The sequence below is a fragment of the Delphinapterus leucas genome, chromosome 5, assembly GCF_059928025.1.
Source record: "Delphinapterus leucas isolate spDelLeu-1000000601 "Yukka" chromosome 5, BTC_Dleu_Yukka2, whole genome shotgun sequence".
Lineage (NCBI taxonomy): Eukaryota > Metazoa > Chordata > Mammalia > Artiodactyla > Monodontidae > Delphinapterus > Delphinapterus leucas.
In genome coordinates this window covers 104,063,913-104,072,260 of record NC_143133.1, presented here as the reverse complement: position 1 = coordinate 104,072,260, position 8,348 = coordinate 104,063,913, and positions in this window count along the sequence as shown.

The following is an 8,348-nucleotide window of genomic DNA, read 5'->3' as shown; positions in this document are numbered from 1 at the left end:
CTGGGATCTGACCTCTGAAGCCTGAGTCTCATCTCTCAGCCCCCACCCGCCCCAGTGGGTGAGTAGACAAGACTCTCAGGCTGGTGAGTGCTGGTCACCACCGATCCTTTATGTGGGAATCTCTCCGCTTTGCCCTCTGCACCCCCGTTGCTGCACTCTCCTCCATGGCTCTGAAGCTTCCTCCCCGCTCACCCCCCATCTTCGCCAGTGAAGGGGCTTCCTAGTGTGTGGAAACTTTTCCTCCTTCATATCTCCCTCCCAGTAGTGCAGGTCCCATCCCTATTCTTTGTCTCTGTATTTTCTTATTTCTTTTGCCCTCCCCAGGTACATAGGGAGTTTCTTGCCTTTTGGGAAGTCTGAGGTCTTCTGCCAGCTTTCAGTAGGTGTTCTGTAGGAGTCGCTCCACATGTAGAGGTATTTCTGGTGTATTTGTGGGGAGGAAGGAGACCTCCAAGTCTCATTCCTCTGCCATCCTGAAGCTCCTCCCCCAGCACCATTTATTAAATTATCCACCCTTTCCATATTTAGTAAGCCATCTAGATATGAGATTTCCATACATATGTTTATTTCTAAGCCTCTCTAATGTATTCCATGTCTTTATATCTGGTAGGAAAAGTGACTCCTCCCTCCCCATCCTTTCTTTTTCTTCAACGTTATCTCTGTTATTCTTGGGACTTTGCTCTTTTATATGAATTTTTTAATAACATCGTCCAATTCAATACAAATACGAAAATGTCCATTGGTCTTTTGATTGAATTGCACTGAGTTTTAGAGGAATTCATAGAGAATTGATACTGAGCTCATTGGTATCCCCCTTCACTGTATACTTTCATTTAATTAGGTCTTTTATTTCCCACAATAATGTTTTTAAAATTCCCCAAAAGGTCTTCAAAATGTTGTAGATTTATTCTTATTACCTTATAGTCCTCATTGTTATTGTGAATGAGCTTTTAATCTATTACATATTCTAGTTGATTGTTGATGACATATAAGGATGCTAATGATATTTGATCCTGATCTTGTATTCACAAACTTGCTGACTTCTCTATTAATTTTAATAATTTACATGTGAAATCCCTGTATAGGGAGTTGTATTGTCTTCAGATAAAGACTTTTTTGTCTCTTTCTTTCAAATGTGTACCTTATTTCTTTTTCCTGGTCTTACTGCATTATATACAACTACATGAACACTTTAAAATAGCAATATAAGAGATCTTTTTAAAATCATTCTTGACATTTATGGGAATGCTGATTCCAGAATCAGCTCTTATAATGACTTTCAAAGGCTTAAGTCTCTGAGCAATATTGGATATTGTAGAATAATCACTGAATTGTGGGCAAATGTGTTCTCATTCATAATAACATTGAGTATTTACCCTCTGTTTGTCAAATTCCCCAGGTTACTAACAGCCAAAGTCCCAGGTGATCAGTAACCTCTGTCCATCCTTTTATGTGTTGGAGGGTGCTCAGCAGCCCTACTTAGTCCCCGAGTTGAAGCACTTACCCTAATTATGGTTTCCATCTTACATAAAATATTTTTAGCACTTTTCTGCATGTTCATGTCTAGCAATGCCTGCTTCCTGGAGCAGCCCAGGAAGCCCAAACTTCAGCCATGGTCACTGCACTGAGTTTCTGTTCTATTCTTGTTCAATATCTTGGGATATTTTTCTCTAGCATATACACCTAGAAATGGAATTAACCAGTTTATAGGATAAAACATGTTCAACTTTACTGGATATTGCCATGGAGATGATTATCCTGTTTTTGAACCGATATCATTTTTATTTTTACTTTGGCTTAAAACTTTTTATCTCTTACTATTTGTTTGCAGTGGAGACTGAAGCAATATGCAAACTTTCAGAGCCATTTTGGGCAAAAATATTATTGGTTCTATTTTTTTATATAAGTTTTTTTATGTAAGAACAGGTGAGAATCAAGAAAATTATACTTATTATGTGCCTGTAGAATACTCCCTAAATTATCAATCTCCTGTGACTGTAAAACCCAACACAAGGCAAACCGCTTGCCCAGTTGCCATATGGCTCATTTGCTGAACATGATCTGCACATCTTAAAGAATTTTTTAAATGGGGCCAATAGAAGTTTATTATTTTTTTAAAAACCAGACATTCTTAAGGAACTTCCAAGTGTGAGGCAATATAGTGAAGGGGTTAAGAGAAGAGCTTCTAGTAACACCAGTGAGTTGGACTCCAGGCTCTGCCAATTACTCACTCTTTCAGTCATGGTTTTCTTATAGGTAAAAAGAGATCGTATTAGTATCTACACTAAAGGGTTATTCTGAAGATTAAACAAAATATAGTACACATAAAACATTTAGCACAGTATTTGGCACATAATGAACACTCAATAAAATTTAGTTATTATTTATTTAAGTTCACAAAGGTTAATACATTTCCCTTTTATATAACATGTAATTTGACAATAATCTGAAGTCTTTTATTTTCATGACTTTCAATTTGTCTATTTTATAAAATTAAGTACATGCTTTCAGTAATTAGCATGTAGTATAGGGATTTCCCAGAATTTTTAGATAAGAAATAGAAACTATACTTTTAAATAAATTAAATTAAAAAAATAAAACTTTATAAAATAATCAAAGACCACTAAGCTTTGTCTCATTGTTGACAACTACTGTAATATTCTAACAATAGGAAAATTACATCCATTGCATTAGCTGAAGAGAAAAATGAATGATGGGTTAGAAATGACAGAAAAAGAAATAAGGTAACTAAAAATAAAAAAATTAAAATCCAAGTTTAAAGACCAAATAAAGATTCAGTTACTAACATTGTAAAGTTTTAACCTTCTGCTTATTAGACCAGCAAACTCTGCTCTGTGAAATAGCACTTAAAGCTGGTAAGTTTATGCTTTAGCTTTATAAATTAGTTTTATAAGTGGACATGCAATGTGAAAAACTGCATCTAAATTGTTGTGTTATGGTGATAGACATCTGTTCATTTCAGGAATTGGCCTTTTTCCACCAGGTGTTTACCAATCACACGGTCTTACCTCTCAACACAATGTTGAACATGGGGCCAGAGAATCCATCCTCCTGAACATTGTGATTGCAAAATGTTTTTTAGTCAAACTTATCACTCATGTCCCTTATTGCTTCTGGATTCTGACTCTTGGAGATTTTTCCATTCTAGTTTATAAAAGTATACAGTAGGGTTTTCCTCTAGTATTTACTTGTATTTATTTGTATGGCTTATCCTGGTGTGTAGTATGAAGAATAGATCGATCTAATCTTTCTTCCACGTGGCTCTCTAGTTATCCCAACCCCATTTCAAACGTCTTTCCTTCACTAATTTGATATGCTGCCTGTATTCTATGTTATATTTCCATATACTCAGTTCTTTGAATGTAATGTGTCATTTCTCTTTGAATGTTTTTAATATTTTTCCATTTGTTTTACAACAATGTGTCTGATTATGGTTTTCATTTTATTTATCATATTTGGGGTTTCTAGCACATTTTGAATTGTGATTTAATGTCAGTTTTGGGAGATTCTCAGCCACCATCTTTTTCAAATATTGCTTCTGGCCTATTCTTTCCATTCTCCTTTTGGGATTTCAATTACACATATGTTAGACCTTTAAACCACATTCCATACATCTTTTATTCTCTTTTCAGTATTTCCCAAACATCCCTCTATGTTTTAGTCTATATATTTTCTTTTGATTTATCTTCTAATTTACTAATACTCTCTTCATCTTTGTCTGATCTGATGTTAAACATACTTATTGAGTTCTTTAAACATACTTATTGAGTTCTTTATTTCAAATATTGTATTTTTAACAACTATATTGAGATATAGTTCATGTACTATACAGTTCACTTACTTAAACTGTCTAATTCAATGATTTTTAGTATCTTCACAAAGTTATATGACCATCACCACAATCAAATTTAGAACAATTTGATGACTCCATAAAGAAACCCCATACTCATTAGCAGTCACTCCCCATCTTCTCCCAACACTCCTATCACTAGGTTCTGCTAATCTGCTTTCTGTCTCTATATATTTTCTTATTCTGGATATTACACATAAACAGAATCATACAATGTGTTCTTTCATGACTGAATATTTTCACTTCCCATAATGCTTTCCAATTCATCTATGTTGTAGCATGTGTCCATACTTAGTTCCTTTTAATTGCTGAATAATATTCCACTGTGTGGATATACATTTGGTTTATCTATTTATTAGTTAATCGATATTTGGGTTATTTCCACTTTTAGCTATTATGAATAAAGTTGCTATGAATATTCATGGGCAAGTTTGTGTATGAACATAACTTTTCATTTCTCTTGGGTGTACACCTAGGAGTGAGATTGCTGCTAATTATGGTAACTCTATGTATGTTTAAATTTTTGAAGAACTCCTGGACTGTTTTTCATAGAGACTGCCCTATTTTACATTCCCATTAGCAATATATGAGAATTCCAATTTCTCCACAACCTCATCAACTCTTGTCATTATCTGTATTTTTTTATTATAGCCATCCTAGAGAGTGTGAAGTAGCAGTTGTACTTTATAGTTTAGAATTACCTTTTTCTTTTTTATACTTTAAAGATAGTTTTTTATCGTTTAGTTTATAGTTGTTATAGTTCACTTTTCTCCTGAAGTTCTCCATATGGCATCTAATTTCTTGAAGAGTTATTTAAAGTCCATGTGGGATAATGCCAATATATGGATCTCCTGTATGTCTGTTTTCTTTTAGTTTTTTTCTTTTTTTCTTTCTTTCTTTTTTTTTTTTTTTGGTACGCGGGCCTCTCACTGCCGCGGCCTCTCCCATTGCGGAGCACAGGCCCAGTGGCTATGGCCCACGGGCCCAGCCGCTCCATGGCATGTGGGATCCTCCTGGACCGGGGCACAAATCCATGTCCCCTGCATCGGCAGGTGGACTCTCAAGCACTGCGCCACCAAGGAAGCCCTTTCTTTTAGTTTTGATCATGTATGCCTTTTCTTCAGTACATCTAGCCATTTTTTATTCAATGCTGGATATTGTTATAAATAATCATAAAGATTCTGAATGATTTTATTCTCTATAGGGGACTAGATATTAATTTTGGCAAGCAGTTAGAGTACAGATAGATCACCATACACAAATATGTAACTGATTTTATTCAAAGTTTGACTACAGGTTTTGTGAGGGCTTGCCTTTTCTGATTTACCCCTACTCCTGGGACAGCTTTCTAGGAGTTCCAATTTATTCACTGATGTATTTATCAATGAGCCCCTCCTCCTTGGTAGGCCTTTAACTCTAATATTTGTCCCCATAAAATTTCCAGTAGCTGCTTTTAGCTTCTCAACCTTGCAGCTGACATTTTTCCCTCCATCTCAAGAGGGTTTGAGACACAGTCTATCAGGTATATCTCAATGTGTTTCTGTTCTCTTGAGGCACATGGTTCCTCCAGTGTTCACTGGCTTGATAGTTCTCTGATGCCTATCACACACATATACAAAAAAACTGTTTCTTTTTCTCCTTATCCTTCTTATCCTTATTCAGCTTTTTACTTATTCTCAGCAGGGGAATTGGTATACAACAAGTTAATTTATCATTACAGGAAGCCTTTGCATGCACTTGGATTCATTTCTGGGTTTCCTATTTTATTCCATTAGTCTATCTAGTCATGCACCAATACCACTTTATTTTATTATAGAGAACTTTAAGATATATTTTTATATCTGGTAAGGTTAATGCACATACACATACACAAATATACAGACACACAGCTCATAATTTTTCAGTGTTTCCTATTTATTCTTGCTTGTTTATTCTTCCAAATAAATTGTGTAATCAAGTTATTTAACTCCAGAAAGAAAAGTGGTATATGTATTGGGATCAGGTTAAATTTATAAATTTACTTAGGAGCAACTGACATTTTTTAGCATTGAGTCTATTAAAAAACATCTATTTATGTCTCCTCTGTGTCTTTCAGGAGATGTTATAACTTCCCTCATATGAATGCTAGATATTGTTTTATTAACGTTTTACTTAGATTTTTTTCTACTGTAAATGAAGTCTTCTCTTCCATTCATCCTCTAATTGGATATTATTCATATATGTGAAGAGTATCGAATTGATGTTTGTATATTAATGTTATATCTTGCAACTTTACTGAATTCTCTTATTGTTCACAATACTTTTCCATCAATTAATTTGATATTTTCATAAATACATAATGTAGTCTACAAGTAAAAATAGTCTTACCTTTTTCTTTCAAACCTTGTTTCTAATTTCTTTCTTGTTTAATTCTGTGGACTAATTTCTACAATATTAGATTTTGGTGGAGGTAGTAGGCATACTGTCTTGTTCCTGGCTTTTGCAAAAAAGGATCTAGTGTGTCTCAGTTTCTCTGGGGAAGATACTGGCTTTTGGATTAGATGTGATTTTATCATTTTAAGGAAATATTCATAATATGTAAGTGTCCATTCATGACTACCAAGTGCTGTTCAGAATAGATGTTGTATTTTGTTAAGTGCCTTTTTGCCATTTAAGAAAATGTTCATATTATTTTTTCTCCATAGTATATTAATATGATGAATTATATTGATGGATTTCTTCATAATTAATCATCTCTTTATTTATGAAATGTCTCCCATGTTACGGTGTAAATTTTTTCATGTACTGTTAATTCTTTTTATTTTCTTAACATCTTTATTGGAGTATAATTGCTTTACAATGTTGTGTTAGTTTCTTCTGTATAACAAAGTGAATCAGCTATACATATAAATATATCCCCATATTCCCTCCCTCTCGCGTCTCCCTCCCACTCTCCCTATCCCACTGCTCTAGGTGATCACAAAGCATCGAGCTGATCTCCCTGTGTTATGCAGCTTCTTCCCACTAGCTACCTATTTTACATTTGGTAGTGTAGATATGTCAATGCCACTCTCTCACTTCTTCCCAGCTTACCCTTCCCCTTCCCTGTGTCCTCAAGTCCATTCTCTATGTCTGTGTCTTTATTCCTGTCCTGCCCTTAGGTTCTTCAGAACCTTTTTTTCTTTTTTCTTTTTTTTAGATCCCATATATGTGTGTTAGCATACGGTATTTATTTTCCTCTTTCTGACTTACTTCACTGTGTTTGACAGACTCTAGGTCCATCCACCTCACTACAAATAACTCAATTTCATTGTTTTTTATGGCTGAATAATATTCCATTGTATATATGTGCCACATCGTCTTTATCCATTCATCTGTTGTTGGGCACTTAGGTTGCTTCCATGTCCTGACTATTGTAAATAGTTTTGCAATGAACATTGTTGTACATGACTGTTTTTGAATTATGGTTTTCTCAGAGCATATGCCCAATAGTGGGATTGCTGGGTCGTATGGTAGTTCTATTTTTAATTTTTTAAGTTACTGTTCTCCATAGTGGTTGTATCAATTTACATCCCACCAACAGTGCAAGAGGGTTCCCTTTTCTCCATACCCTCTCCAACATTTGCTGTTTGTAGACTTTTTGATGATGGCCATTTCATGTACAGTTAATTCTTTTTAATAATATTTTAATTAATAATTGCATACATATTTATAAGTGAAAATAGACTATTTTTCTGTTTTGTACATTATTTTTCAGGTTTTGATATTAATTCTATATTAAATCCATTATTTTCCTTACTTTTTCATGTTTTGAAATAGTTTAAATAGCATTTGGGTGACCTAATCTTTATAGGTTTTGTAAAATTTCACTATAGAAATATCTGTGGGGAAGATTCTTTACATCTTTATTTAATCTTTTAAGTTCATTCTGTTTAGACTATGTTTACCTGGGTCAATTTTGGTAATTGTATTTTCCTAGAAAATTATTTATTTCCTTTTAGAGTTTCAAATGAATTTGTATAGAATTTGCAGAAAAGTCTCTTTTGATTTACCTTCTTTCTTTTGACAGCTATCATTACTCCCTCTTTCTATTTCTTATTTTGTATATTATTTTCTAGTTTTATATGCTATCTTCTAGTCTTGTATTTTCTCACATTTAACTGATTTAATTTAGTTGATTTTTAAAGACCCAGATTTATTTATTCATAAGCTCCATGGGTATCTTTTTGTTTGTTTTATAGCTCAGTAATGTCTGGTTTTACCTTTAATTTCTTCTACTTTCTAATTCTAATACCATTTACTCCCAATTTGGACCTATAAGGCAGTTGACAACCATTCTATTTCCATGTGCTCTTCCTTTCTTTCCCCATTTTTAAAGTTGTAATTTAAAAACATTGTCAGGGCATATATTAAATATATATTCAATAATATGCTACCACCTTTATATTCACTATCAGCTCTACCTTTAAATATATTTAATATCTTTATGGTGAACCTT